This window comes from Hemitrygon akajei, chromosome 3 (genome assembly GCF_048418815.1).
Source record: "Hemitrygon akajei chromosome 3, sHemAka1.3, whole genome shotgun sequence".
NCBI classification, from domain to species: Eukaryota; Metazoa; Chordata; class Chondrichthyes; order Myliobatiformes; family Dasyatidae; genus Hemitrygon; species Hemitrygon akajei.
Genome location: NC_133126.1, coordinates 15,491,531 through 15,506,401, shown reverse-complemented (window position 1 = coordinate 15,506,401; position 14,871 = coordinate 15,491,531). Strand labels below are relative to the sequence as shown.

Genomic DNA, 14,871 nt, shown 5'->3' with positions numbered 1-14,871 from the left:
TTAACATTGGCACTGCATTCTCTTTAACTCAAAACAGTATGATTTGTTTATTATGCTTTCTATGTAGTCAATGACATTTTCATTAATTGTTTTCCGTTCCATATTTCAACCATTTCCTCTCTAAAATTTCATAGTTTCCTCTTTACAGTTGCACCATGTCCTCTCTTGCTTGTACATATTCTCACTAAAGGATGTAAAAATAAGGACAGCTTTGTCATTGGGGGGGGGGGGGGGAAGGTCAATACCATTTTGTCAAAGTAGTTACATGCAATTTTCACAGCTGAGGAACCTGCCAGATGAGGACTGTAAGATGGCTTTTATTTTATTCCTTGGTTCTCATTGTGAAGTCCTTACTCATGCTTTCAAATTCAAATTCTTTTAGCCAAACCACATTTCAGTTGCAACTTTAGCATCCTATTTGAACTCCAAACTTTTAAACCCATGTCCTTTCTATCACAAACCCTGCCAGTAACATTTCTGTAACATCACCATTTCCCATCCCTTTTACAACATATCTGATGCCAATGTTTTCTTGCTCTTTAGACTAATCTCCAACATTCTACTCTGTAAATTTAAACTCTAGAATATTTGTTGATCCTACTGAGCCCATATTCCTTTGCTGACTATCAGCTTAGTTTTACCTTAACTGGGGAGCACAGTAGCATAGCAGTTATCATTACTTTGTTACAGCACCAGCCAGCTGTACAATCTGGGTTCAATTCCCACCACTATCTGTAAGGAATTTATACAGTCTCCCCATGACTGTGTGGGTTTCCTCTGGATGTTCTGGTTTCCTCTCACATTCCAAAGATGTATGGTTAGTGTTAGTGAGTTGTGAGTATGCTATGTTGGTGCTGGAAGCATGGCGACACTCACAGGCTACCCACTACAATACTTGCTGATTTGATTTGAAGTAAATGACACATTTCACTATGTTATCATATACAAATCTTTAAAAATAACTCACGCAAATTCCTGATCCTCCTATGCCCCCAATTTAAAATGTTCAGCTTATTTTTAAAGATAAATATTCCTTCATGAGGCCCTTTCCTATATCTCTCTTTACCCAGTGTAAAAACCTCCAGAAGCATTAATTCTTCCAGTTTTGACTCTTGTATACACTTACTTCCTTCATTTCACTGTTACCCACAGTTAAAGTTTCCCTCTTCTCCTCTACCAACTATTTTATGATGCTATTTAAAACTTACATTTTTTGATCAATTAACATCTCCTTTGTAATGGTTGATACACTTTTCTAATTAAGTTTCTGCAAAGCACTCTGAAATTGCTTTTCTGCTTTAAATATGAAAGTGCAAATTGATAGTACTGTGGCGACCCACTTTCTGCGCAGGCGAACCGGCTCACAAATAGCCAGCGCGCGGGAAGAGACTTTGGTAATGCACCTCTGACGTCATTTCCGCCCGGAGAGGGCGGGCGCTAGGGATTGAAATACCAACACCGCGATGTTTGAATAAACTAGTCTTGAAACGACTTACCAACTGCGTGTCGTGATTTCAGCTCTGTGTGTAGCACATCGCTACATTGGTGACCCCGACGGTCCAAACGGGATTTGGACCAAAGATGACCGACTCTTCATCTGTTCACGCAGTTTCGCTACAACTGCCGACTTTCTGGACGCTGCGACCACGCGTGTGGTTTAGCCAAGCAGAAGCCCAGTTTCAGATTCGGCAGATATCCTCTGATTCCACGCGTTACTACCATGTGATGAGCGCCCTTGACCAGGAGACAGCCGCCCAGGTTGCGGATTTCATACAGTCGCCCCCGGAAGAACACAAATATGAAGCATTCAAGGCGCTGCTCATTGGGACCTTTGGCCTCTCACGGCGTGAGCGGGGTGCCCGCCTGCTTCACCTGGACGATTTGGGAGATAGACTGCTGTCAGCATTGATGAACGAGATGCTGGCCCTGGCTGACGGACACAAGCTCTGCCTCATGTTCGAGCAAGCGTTCCTGGAGCAACTGCCTGAGGACATACATCTGCTGCTGGCCGACGCAGATTTCAGCGACCCCCGGAAGGTGGCGGCCCGGGCAGACGTGCTGTGGAAAGCCAAGAGGGAGAGCGTGGCGTCCGTTGGTCAGATTACCAGGCCACGCGCCCAACAGCAGACCAGACCAGGCCCAGCAGGGGAGCGCACACAACAGAGAGACAGGAGTGAGGAGGCCAGTGAACAGTGGTGTTTCTACCACCAGCAGTGGGGCACAAAAGCCCACCGTTGTCGCCTGCCCTGCCAGGGCCAGGGCCAGCTGCCGCTAATGACTATGGCGGCTGGCCACCAGGACAGCCTCTTGTACGTCTGGGACAAACAGTCGGGATGCCGTTTCTTGGTCGACACCGGAGCGGAGATCAGCGTCTTGCCCCCGACGGGGTACGACACCCGCAACAGGAAGCCAGGACCCACCCTGAGGGCCGCAAACGGCAGCACGATACGGACCTACGGCACCCGCACTGTGCAGCTGCAGTTCGGCGCCAGCCAGTTCACGTGGGACTTCACACTGGGCGCGGTGGCCCAACCACTCCTGGGGGCGGACTTCTTGCGGGTTCACAGCCTGCTGGTCGACTTGCAAGGGAAAAGACTGGTACATGCCGAGACTTTCCAGACGTTCTCCCTGGGTGAAACCAAGTTGCCGGCCCCACACCTGGACTCCATCATGCTGTTGGACAACGAATTCACCAGACTCCTGGCGGGCTTCCCATCGATTCTGACACCGCAGTTCACGGCAGCCATGCCCAGACACGGGGTACAGCACCACATTCCGACCCAGGGACCACCCCTCCACGCCCGCGCACGAGAGCTCCCCCCAGAAAAGCTCCGCCTGGCGAAGGAGGAATTCAAGCGGATGGAGGAATTGGGGATCATACGGCGGTCCGACAGTCCATGGGCCTCCCCCCTGCACATGGTGCCCAAAGCAACAGGGGGCTGGAGACCATGTGGCGACTACCGCAGGCTGAACGAGGTTAAGACACCGGACCGCTACCCTGTGCCGCACATTCAGGATTTTGCAGCAAACCTGCACGGCGCATGGATCTTCTCCAAGGTGGACCTCGTCCGAGGATACCATCAAATCCCGATGCATCCGGACGACGTCCCCAAAACAGCACTCATCACCCCTTTCGGCCTTTTCGAGTTCCTCCGCATGCCGTTCGGCCTAAAGAATGCCGCACATACGTTTCAGCGGTTAATGGACACGGTGGGACGCGACCTGGACTTCGCTTTCATCTATTTGGACGACATCCTCATAGCCAGCAGCAGTCATCAGGAGCATCTGTCCCACCTCCGTCAACTGTACGCCCGACTGAGTGAATACGGCCTGACAATCAACCCGGCCAAATGCCAGATCGGGTTCGACACCATCGACTTCCTGGGCCACAGGATTACTAAAGACAGGGCAACCCCTCTGCCCGCTAAGGTAGACGCAGTCCGCCATTTCCCCCGACCCAACACAATCAAAGGCCTTCAGGAATTCGTGGGTTTCGTAGAAAAATGGTAAATTTCTACCACCGTTTCCTCCTTTCAGCTGCCCGAATCATGCGCCCCCTGTTCGCCCTGATGTCGGGTAAGGGCAAGGACATTACCTGGGACGAGGAGTCCGCCGCCGCTTTCATTAAAATGAAAGGAGCCTTGGCAAACGCCGTGATGCTAGTGCATCCCAGAATGGACGTCCCTACTGCCCTCACAGTGGACGCATCTAACACGGCAGTCGGTGGGGTGCTGGAACAACTCATCGAGGGTCGCTGGCAACCCCTGGCGTTTTTCAGCAAACACCTGCGACCACCCGAGCTCAAATACAGTGCTTTCGACCGGGAACTGTTGGCGCTATACCTGGCAATCCGGCATTTCAGGTACTTCTTAGAAGGCAGGCCGTTCGCCGCGTTCATGGACCACAAACCGTTGACCTTCGCGTTCATGAAGGTGTCCAATCCCTGGTCGGCTCGCCAGCAGCGACATCTGTCCTACATCTCGGAGTACACGACGGACATCCAGCACATCTCGGGAAAGGACATCGTCATGGCAGACGCACTCTCCAGACCAGCTGTCCAGGCCCTGTCCCTGGGGGTGGACTATGCAGCACTGGCGGAGGCGCAGCAGGCAGACGACGAGATGCCCAGCTACAGGACTGCAGTCTCGGGTTTGCAGCTGCAGGACTTTCTCGTAGGCCCAGGTGAGAGGACCCTCCTGTGTGACATGGCTACCGGCCAACCTCGCCCCATCGTCCCGGCAGCCTGGAGGCGGTGGGTTTTCTACTCCATACACGGTTTGGCACACCCATCTATCAGGACAACTGTCCGGCTGGTCTCCAGCAAGTTCGCGTGGCACGGACTTCGCAAGCAGGTCAGTGAATGGGCCAGAACGTGCACGCAGTGCCAAACAGCCAAGGTACAGCGGCACACTAAAGCCCCGCCACAGCAGTTTGAACCCACCCACCGGAGGTTCGACCACATTCACGTGGATATCGTGGGCCCCCTACCAGTGTCCCGAGGAGCGCGGTACCTCCTAACGGTGGTAGACCGGTTCACGAGGTGGCCAGAGGCGGTCCCGCTCACTGACACATCTGCCGATTCCTGCGCCCGAGCACTGATCGCAACCTGGGTAGCACGCTTCAGGATACCACATTACCTCCGACAGAGGCGCCCAGTTCACCTCCAGCCTGTGGTCGGCTGTGACCAGCCTGTTGGGAACGCAGCTACACCACACAACTGCCTACCACCCACAGTCGAACGGACTGGTGGAACACTTCCTCTGTCACTTGAAGTCGGCTCTCATGGCCCGCCTGAGAGTACCTAACTGGGTGGACGAGCTTCCCTGGGTCCTGCTTGGAATTCATACAGCGCCCAAAGAGGATCTGCACGCCTCGTCGGCCGAGTTGGTGTATGGCGCACCCCTGGCTGTCCCGGGAGAGTTCATACCAGCCCCAAGGGGGCAAGTGGAAGAACCCGCAGCAGTCCTGGACAGGCTACGTGAAAGGCTCGGCAACCTGGCCCCCGTACCAACTTCACAGCACGGACTGACCCCGACCCATGTACCCAAAGACCTGCAAAACTGTAAGTTTGTGCTTGTACGAAGGGGCGGACACCGGGCACCGCTACAGCGACCGTACGAGGGGCCGTTCAGGGTGATCAACAACAACGGGTCCACGTATGTTCTGGACATTGGGGGGAAGAGGAGGTTTTCACGGTGGACCGTCAAACCAGCCCACGTGGACTTGGCGCAGCCGGTCGCGGTTCAGGCACCATGACGCAGTGGCAGATCTCCCAAACAGAGTCCGACCCAGACTGAGGACATTGGGGGGTGTATTGCCGGTTCTGGGAGGGGGGGGGGGTTATGTGGCGACCCACTTTCTGCGCAAGTGAACCGGCTCACAAATAGCCAGCGCGCAGGAAGAGACTTTGGTAATGCACCTCTGATGTCATTTCCGCCCGGAGAGGGCGGGCGCTAGGGATTGAAATACCAGCACCGCGATGTTTGAATAAACTAGTCTTGAAACGACTTATCGACTGCGTGTCGTGATTTCAGCTCTGTGTGTAAGCACATCGCTACAGTACTGCTATTGTGATTCTTCAGCATCAATAGACAATTAAATAACCTGGAGGGGGCAGCATTGATTTCTTTTCAACCACAATTAGAAGTGTCATTCATTGTCATTTTTCATAGCTTTAATTAAGTGAAAGTAGTTTTATTGATCAGTAAGTTAACTGGATTAGAGAAGGAAGAAACTGTCTACTGCAATGTGATGTTTAAATAAATCATACTTCCACTATTTATTTTTATATTTTTAAACAATTTTTTATTAAAATATTAGCTATAGTGAGATAGAATGGACTGAATAACAGGAACTAAGAGAAGGAAAATTGAGATCCCACAACGGCTGAGGAGTTACTACGATAGGAACAATTACCAGGTGCTGGAGAGGGAGTAGAAGAGATATACGTAGAAACATACAGAAAAGAAACATGCCTTTTAACCAACAATGCCCATGCTAGCCATCAAGTACCTGTCCATACTAATCTCATGCAACTCTCCCACCAGGCTCGAATACAAACTTGGCTTGTTAGCTAACTCTGCTAACAGCCACACGACACTGCAATGAGAAGGCCACCTATCATAAGCAATATACACCTAGGGTCAGTATGATCTGGGTCCAACCATACAGGAAAGTTGGGGTGGTCCAGGGAAGAACATTGAATATGGAGAATGCGTGTAAATACTGCTCTATGCAAAGTTATCATTTGCCAGAAAAATAACAGATCATATTCTGGTATAAAGTTACAAAAGGAAATATATTTACCAATAGTTCAACTTTAACAAACAGAAAAAGAAAACAAAAAGGGCCCATTACAGTAAACCAGTCTAATGTGCACATAAATATTGAAGCTCATTTCTGGAGTAGTCGTATATATCGCTTTACTCAGATGCTGAACCCACGTTCTACGTGAAAGATACCAGCCACAATTCAAACTTCCCTCGAAGACCATCTTGAATGAACTTGCTAACTCAGGAGAATTGGCACTTCATCCTTGGAACTATTCATCTGCATAAAACACTAGGGTCTCTCCTTCTTCGAGCAGAATTCTGCAGGCATTTTTCCAAATGAGCCCAAACCAGTCTACTGTCCTTCAGATATCTGATCCTGCCCAGCTCTCTTGAATCTTCCATCGTATTCTAGGCAGAAAGCTATAACACATACCAAGACAATCCTGACTGGCCAATACAACATTCCGAAGTTGGAGAAAATGGCTCCTTATCTTTAGCTGAAGCCAAAACACTCTTACTAACAGGACACACTGCTTTTGCAGAAAACTGCTAAAATAAAAATACCTCATAGCATAGCAGTAGAAATCTTAACCACAGCATTACACCCACTTATAATCTGTAACCTCTTCTCCAATGGCAATTTAAATGCTCTTCTAGCTACTTATTAAATATTGTGAAACTGCCTGTCTTCACCTCCAAGTCAAGATTCTAGACATTCTTTGGGTAAAAATGTTCTTCCTCAAATTTACTCTAAATCATTGACCTATGTTACCTAATTCTGATACCTACACTATGGGGAAAAGAAAGCGTAAGTCTCAATGAAGAGCCTTGACCTGAAACTTTGACTGTTTATTCCTCTCCATAGATACTGCTTGACCTGCTGGGTTCCTCCAGCATTTTGAAAAGGGTGTTAACACTATCTTGTTACTTTTACTATCTTATCCTTCATACCTGTATCTTTGATGAAAGTGACTGATGATGTTGTGTACATGGATTCTTTGCAAGGAATTTGACAAGGTCCTACATGATAATCTATCCAGAAGACTGATTTGGCTGTCTGAATTCAGAAGTAGCTTGCCCATAGAAGATAGTGGATAGTGGTCAATAAGACATTCTGGCTGGAGGTCCATAACTCAGAATATATGACTTGGATCAAAATATGAATGGGTGGGTCTGTAAGTTTGGTGGCTTTGTGGATAATACAGAAGATTCCCAAAGGATACAGCAGATTGTAGATCAGTTCAAGATATGGCTGGAGAAATGGAAGATTCAGTTTAACATGGCAAAATGCAAGGTGTTGCACTTAGAGAGATCAAATGTAAAGGGACAGTACCTAGTTTACAGCAGGATCCTGAACAGTATGCTGCAGTGAAGCACAGAGGGCTCTTCGTGTCCAAGTCTATTGCTCTCTGAAAGTGGCTGCATAAGTTGATGAGGTAGTGAAAAAACAGCATATGGCAACTTGCCTTCATTAGTCAAGGTACTGAGTTTAAGAGTCAGGAAGTTATGTTGCAGCTTTATTAATCTCTGGTTAAGCTACATTATGGGTATTGCATTTATTTCTGGCCATCCTAGTCCCTGACAACTATAACAACAAGAAGTGCATCCAGATGCAGCTTCTAACATACCATGTTAATGTGTTGGAGCTGGAACTAGATGAACTCCGGATCATTCAGGAGGCTGAAGAGGTGATAGGACATATAGAGAGGTAGATACACCCAAGATGCAGGGCACAAGAAACTGAATGACAGTAAGGGAGAGGAAAGAGGTTATTTAGAAGCCTTTGCAAAGTACCCCTGTGGCCATCTCCCTCAACACTTTGGATAACATTGGGAGAGATGAGCTAACAGAGGAAAGTTGTAATAGTTAAGTCTCTGGCACCGAGTCTGCCTCTGTCATTCAGAAGGGAAGCAAGGAGAAGAGATAAACCATAGTGATAGGGGATTCATTCGTTAGGGGAACAGACAAGAGATTCTGTGGGTGGGATTCCTGGATCATATGTTGCCTACCGGGTGCCAGGGTCTGGAATATTTTGGATCAAGTCCTCAGCATTCTTAAGTGGGAGGGTGAACAGTCAGAAGTTGTGGTCTACATAGGTACAAATGACATGGATAAGATGAGTGACGAGGTTCTGCATAAGGCGTTTAGGGAGTTAGGTGTTAAGTTAAAGAGCAGGTCCTGCAGGGTTATAATCTCAGGATTGCTACCTGTGCCATGTGCTAGTGAGGCCAGAACTACAAAGATTAAACAGTGCAATACATGGCTAAGGAGTTAGTGTAGGAGGGAGGGCATAAGATTTTTGGATCATTGGGCTCTCTTCCAAGGAAGGTGGGACCTGTACAGAAGAGATGGCTTGCACCTGAATGGGAGGGAGACTATTATCCTAGTGGGAAGGTTTGCTAAGCTGCATGATGGGGTTTAAACTAGAGTTGCAGGGGATGGGAAGCAGAGTGCCAGGACTGTTAGTGGAGAGGCTATACAGGCAGATGTTGGTAAGAACTCAGACAAAGTAAGGAATCAAAAGGTTGAGCATGGCGCAACTAGTGTCTTCAGCTGCATATACTTCAATGCAAGAATTATCATAGGAAAGGTGGGTAATAGTGCTGAAGTTGAGGTAGCTGGTTTACAGAGACAATAGGTAGTGAGGAGAGGCTGTTGATAGGATAAGATAGCAGTCAACAGGATGAGCTGCAATATAAAAGGCAGACAAAATTGAAAAGGGTGAATATGGGACTGAAGGTGTTGTATCTGAATGCACGCAGTATACGGAATAAGGTAGATGAACTTGCAGCACAGTTGCAGATTGGCAGATATGATGTTGTAGGCATCACTGAATCACAGCTGAAAGATTATAGCTGGGAGCTTAACGTACGAGGATACACTTTGTATCGAAAAGGCAGGCAGAAGGGCAGCGGGGCAGCATTGCTCTGTTGGTAAAAAAATGAAATCAAATCATTAGAGATGACACAGGGTCATAAGATGTTGAATCATTGTGGATAGACCTAAGGAACTGCAATGGTAAAAAGACCTTGAGGGGATTTGTATATAGACACCTAAACAGTGGTAAGGATGTGGCCTACAAATTACAGTGGGAGATAGAAAATGCATGCCAAAAGGGCAATGTTACAATAGTCATGGGGGACTTCAATATGCAGGTAGATTGGGAAAATCAAGCTGGTGCTGGATTCCAGGAGAGGGAATTTCTAGAGTGCTTATGAGGTGGCTTTTTAGAGCAGTTTGTGTTTGAGCCCACTAGAAAATCAGCTATTCTGTATTGGGTGTTGTGCAATGAACCAGAATTGATTAGAGACCCTAAGGTAAAAGAAACCTTAGGGGCAAGTGATCATAATATGATCAAATTCACCTTGAAATTTGAGGAGAAGCTAAAGTCAGATGTATCAGTACTACAGTGGAGTAAAAGGAATTACAGAGGCATGAGAGAGGAGCTGGCCAGAATTAATTGGAAAAGAACACTGGCAGGGATGATGGCAGAGTAGCAATGGCCAGAATTTCTGGGAGCAATTCAGAAGGCACAGGAATATAGATCCCAAAAAGGAACAAGTATTCTAAAGGAAAGGTGACACAACCATGGCTAACAAGAGAAGTCAAAGCCAACATAAAAGCCAAAGAGAGGGCATATAATAAAGCAAAAATTAGTGGGAAGTTAGAGGATTGAGAAGCCTTTAAAAGCCAACAGAAGGCAACTTAAAAAGTCATTAAGGTGAAGATGGAATACTGAAATAAGCTAGCCAATAATATTAAAGAAGTTACTAAAAGTTTCTTCAGATACATAAAGTGTAAAAGAGAGGCAAGAGTAGATATTGGACCACTGGATTACGATGCTGGAAAGGCAGTAATGGGGGAGAATGAAATGGTGGACAAACGGAATAAGTATTTTGTATCACTCTTCATAATGGAAGACATTCGCAGCATGGTGGAAGTTCCAGGTGTCAGGGGTCATGAAGTCTGTGAAGTTATCATAACTAGGAGAAGGTTCTTGGGAAAGTGAAAGGCCTGAAGTTAAATAAGTCACATGGACCAAATGGCGTATACCCCAGTGTTCTAAAAGAGGTGGCTGAAGAAATCATAGAGGCTTTGGTAATGTTCTTTCAAGAATCACTTGATTCTGGAATGGTTTCGGAAGACTGGAAAATTACAAATATCACTCCACTCTTCAAGAAGGGAGTGAGGCAGAAGAATGGAAACTATAGGCCAGTAGGTCTGACTTCAGTGGTTGGGAAGATGTTGGAACCAATTATTAAGGATGAGGTCTCAGTGTATTTGGAGGCACATGATAAAACAGGCCGTAGTTAGTGTGGTTTCCATACTAACTTGCCTGCCAAACCTATTGGTATTCTTTGAAGAAATATCAAGCAATATAGACAAAGAGGAATCGGTTGATGTTGTGTACTTGGATTTTCAGAAAGCCTTTGACAAGGTGCCACACATGCAGCTGCTTAATAAGCTACGAGCCCATGATATTACAGGACCAATTCTAGCATGGATAAAACACTGATTGGTTGGCAGGAGGGAAAGAATGGGAATAAAGGGAGCCTTTTCAGGCTGGTTGCTGGTGACTAGTGATGTTCCACATGGGTCTGTTGTGATGATTCTGTTTATGTTATATGATGGAATTGATGGTTTTGCTGCAAAGTTTGCAGACGGTATGCAGATATGTGGAAGGGCAGGTAATTTTGAGACAGTAGAGAGGCTACAGAAGAAATTTGACAGATTGGGAAAATGGACAAAGAAATGGCAGATGGAATACAGTGTTGGGAAGTGTGTAGTCATGCACTTCAGTAGAAAAATGAAAGGGTTTCACTATTTTCTAAACGGAGGAAAAATACAAAAAAAAACCTTAAGTGCAAAGGACTTGGGAATGCTTGCTCAGTATTCCCTAAAAGTTAATTTGCAGGTTGAATTGTGGTGAGGAAGGCAAATGCAACATTAGCATTCATTTCAAGAGGATAAGAATAAAAAAGCAAGGATGTTATGTTGAGACCTTATAAAGCACTGGTGAGGCCTCACTTGGAGTATTGTGAGCAGTTTTGGTCCCCCTATCTTAGAAAGGATGTGCTGAAACTGCAGAGGGTTCAAAGGAGGTTCATGAAAATGATTCCAGGATTGAATGGCTTGTCATATGAAGAGCGTTTGATGGCTGTGGGCCTGTATTCGCTAGAATTCAGAAGAATGAGGGGTGACCTCATTGAAAACTATCGAATAGTGGAAAGCTTTGATAGAGTGGCTGTGGAGAGGATGTTTCCTATGGTGGGAGAGTCTAAGGCCAGAGAACACAGCCTCAGAATAGAGGGATGTCTTTCTGGAATGGAAATGAGGAGAGTGGTGACTCTATGGAATTCTTTGTCACAGGCAGCTATTGAAGCCGTCTTTATGTATATTTAAGGCAGAAGTTGATAGATTCTTGATTAATCAGGGCATGTAGGGAATATGGAGAGAAGGCAGGAGAATGGGGCTAAGAGGAAAATTCAATCAGCCATGATGTAATGGTGGAGCTGACACAATGGGCCAATGGCCTAATTCTGCTCCTACATCTTATGGTCTATTATTGGACGGATGTGGAGGCTTGAGATAGGGTATAGCAGAGTTTACCACGATGCTGCCTGGATAAGGGGGCATGTGCTATAAGGAGAGATTGGACAAACTTGGAGCTGAGGAGAGATCTTTATAAGATTATGAAAGTCATTGAATGACAGCTGGGATCTTATTTCCACACCTCCCGGATTAAAATGTCTAATAATAGAGTGCATGCACTTAAGATGAGGGGGATAAATGCAAAGATGTGTTGAGTAAGCTTTTTTTCTCCACACGGAGTAGTGGGTACCTGGTACAATACCAGTGGTGGTAGTAGAGACAAATATGATGGAGGCATTTAAGATGCTCTTAGATAAGCAAATGAATATACAGAAACTGGAGGGAAAGGGTTAGTTAAGCATTTAATTACTACCGGTACTTTAATTAGCTTGGGTCAACATCATGGGCTGAAGGACCTGTTCCTTTGCTGTAATGTTCAAAGTACATCTATCTGGTTTTTCACGCTCAACCCTACAGCATCTTCCACACTAATTGAAACAAATATAAATTCTACTGAAATGATTCTGAGAAAACTCTACATATCCCCTCTCTACCTACTCCAAACCTGAGGTGTCATAAAAATATAGACTGTAAACAATATTTCTTTAATTTGTACTCTGATACCTTTCATCTCCTATTTCATGTTCTGATTAATGAAAACAAATGTCTTATCTGGATGACCTGTTGCTTTCTGGAGTTCATGCATAGACTTGTTTACAAAGGTCCCTCAATTCTACAACACTCTTTAGCGAGCAAGCAAGTTTATTTGTATAGCACTTTTTAAGCATAAGGCAGTTCAAGGTGCTTTATACAGAACAAGATACAAAAATCAAACATCAAATTTCAGGCAGTATATAAAGGAATAAAATGATGCAAAAATAGATATAATAAATAGAAATAAATGTTACAATGCTGGATATTCTACTGTGAAAAGCAAAGCTTGAAGCTTTGTTTAAAAGAGTCTAAAGTTGGGGCAGACTTTAGAACGTTATTCCAGATATCTGGAGCATAGTAACTAAAGCTGCTTCACCTTGTTTAGTTTTGACCTTGGGGACGGTAAGCAGACTTGCCCCACATGACCTAAGAGCTCGGGAAGGTTTATAATGCAGCAAGAGGTCGGAGATGTATTTTGGCCCTATACCATACAGTGCTTTATAAACCAGTCATAAATTTTTAAAGTCAATCCTCTGATGCACAGGAAGCCAGTGTTGTGAATTGAAAACAGGAATGATAATTTCTACTCTCTTGGTCTTAACGAGTACTCCAAAAGCAGTGTTCTGAATGCGCTGCAGCTGTCTGAGGGATTATTTAGAGTCCCATGAAAACACCATTACAGTAGTCAAGCCTACTTAAAATTAATGCATGGACGAGTTTTCTAGATCTTGCTGAGACATAAGCCCTTTAACTCCCGCTATAGTTTTAAGAGGGTAGTACTAGGTTGAATTTGTAATTGTCTTAATGTGGCAGCTAAAATTTAAGTTGCAGTCCATCACAACACCAAGGTTTCTGGCTTGGTTTGTGGTCTGTAACAAAAAGGATTCTAAGTGAGCCCTGATTTTTAATCTTTTTTTGGCACCAAAAACAATTATTTCAGTTTTCTCTTTAACTGGAGGAAATTATGGCTCATCCAATCAGTGATTTGTTCAATACAGTTTTTTAGTGATTGTATGGGACCATAGTCATTTGATGACACTTACATATATAAGTTATAAGTTTGATAACACTTACATATATGTCATCTGCATAATTAAGGCAAGATATTTTGTGCTTACTATGATTTGAACCAGAGGAAGTATGTATATGTTAAACAGAAGAGACCCTAGTATGGACCCTTCAGGCACTCCACATGTCACTTTTGTTCAGTTAGATATGCAGCTACCAATCGATACAAAATAAACCCTATCCTGTAAATATGAGTTAAACCACTTTTAGAATGTGCTGGGAAGTCCCACCCAGTTTTCCAGTCTGTCCAGTAATATGCCATGGTCAACTGTGTCAAAAGCAACACTAAGATCCAGTAAAATCAAAACTTTTTTTTATCATTATGATGGTTTAAGTGAACGTCATTTAAAACCTTGACCAGAGCAGTCTTCGTGCTTTGGTGTTGTTGAAATCCAGACTGGAAAACATCAATACAATTGCTTAGTGCGAAAAAGCTATTAAGCTGCTGATAAACAAACTTTTCAAAGATTTTACTTAAACAAATTAGAACCCGAAAGCCCTGCCAGCTCCCCCCTCCCACGTTCAAGCAGCGGCAAGGCAATGACTCCCCCTCCCACCAGCAAAAAGGCATCAGTTCCCTCCACCAATGCTTGAGCACTCAAGCATTCAGCAAAGCATCAATAAAGATGCAGACTTGCAGTATCCCAAAGACTACTTGTTCACATACCATAAGCTCTCTCTCTCTCTCCCTAATAAGGGAAAAAGTATCATCCCCGTTTCACAGCGAGAGGGGAAACATAACAAACAACTCACTGGTTTATGATGTTAAAAGTCTGTTGTGTTGTTTTTTCCGAACTCTGCGTCCAGAGAGTTGGCCTCAGAAAGGCTCAGGCTGTAGTTATTAATTAATGAAGCATCTAGGTTGCACAACTTACACTTACAAGGGTTAAATTCTACTTGGCACTGCTCTGTTCATTCTATAAAATTACCAATACCATTCTGTAGTTTTTGGCTATCCTCCAAATTACCTCTGAGTGAGAAAGTACATAGAACATTGAGCATAGGAGTAGGCAATTCAGCCCACAATGTTCTGTCAAACTAGATAAAAAGCAAATCAAATATACCCAAACACTTATCCTTCCTACCTGCACCACGTCCATATCCCTCCATCTTCCTTACATCCATATGCTTATCCAAACATCTCTTAAAAGCCTCTAATGGATTTGCCTCCAACACCATACCAGGTAGTTCATTCCAGGCATCCACGGCTCTGAGTAAAAAACTTGCCCGTCATGTACCCCTTGAATCTACACCCTCTCACCTTCAATGCATACCCTCTGGTATT

At 45.1% G+C, this 14,871-nt stretch overlaps 1 protein-coding gene across 1 annotated transcript in view; it reads right to left on the bottom strand.

The window, feature by feature from the left end:
• Positions 1 to 14,376, bottom strand: part of rps6kl1 (ribosomal protein S6 kinase-like 1) — a 97,353-nt gene extending 82,977 nt beyond the window's left edge. Inside the window, exon 1 of the mRNA XM_073039228.1 lies at positions 14,340 to 14,376. The gene's annotated coding sequence lies outside the window, so the exon portion shown is untranslated. The remainder of the gene's footprint in view (positions 1 to 14,339) is intronic.
• Between the last annotated feature and the right edge of the window lie 495 nt (positions 14,377 to 14,871).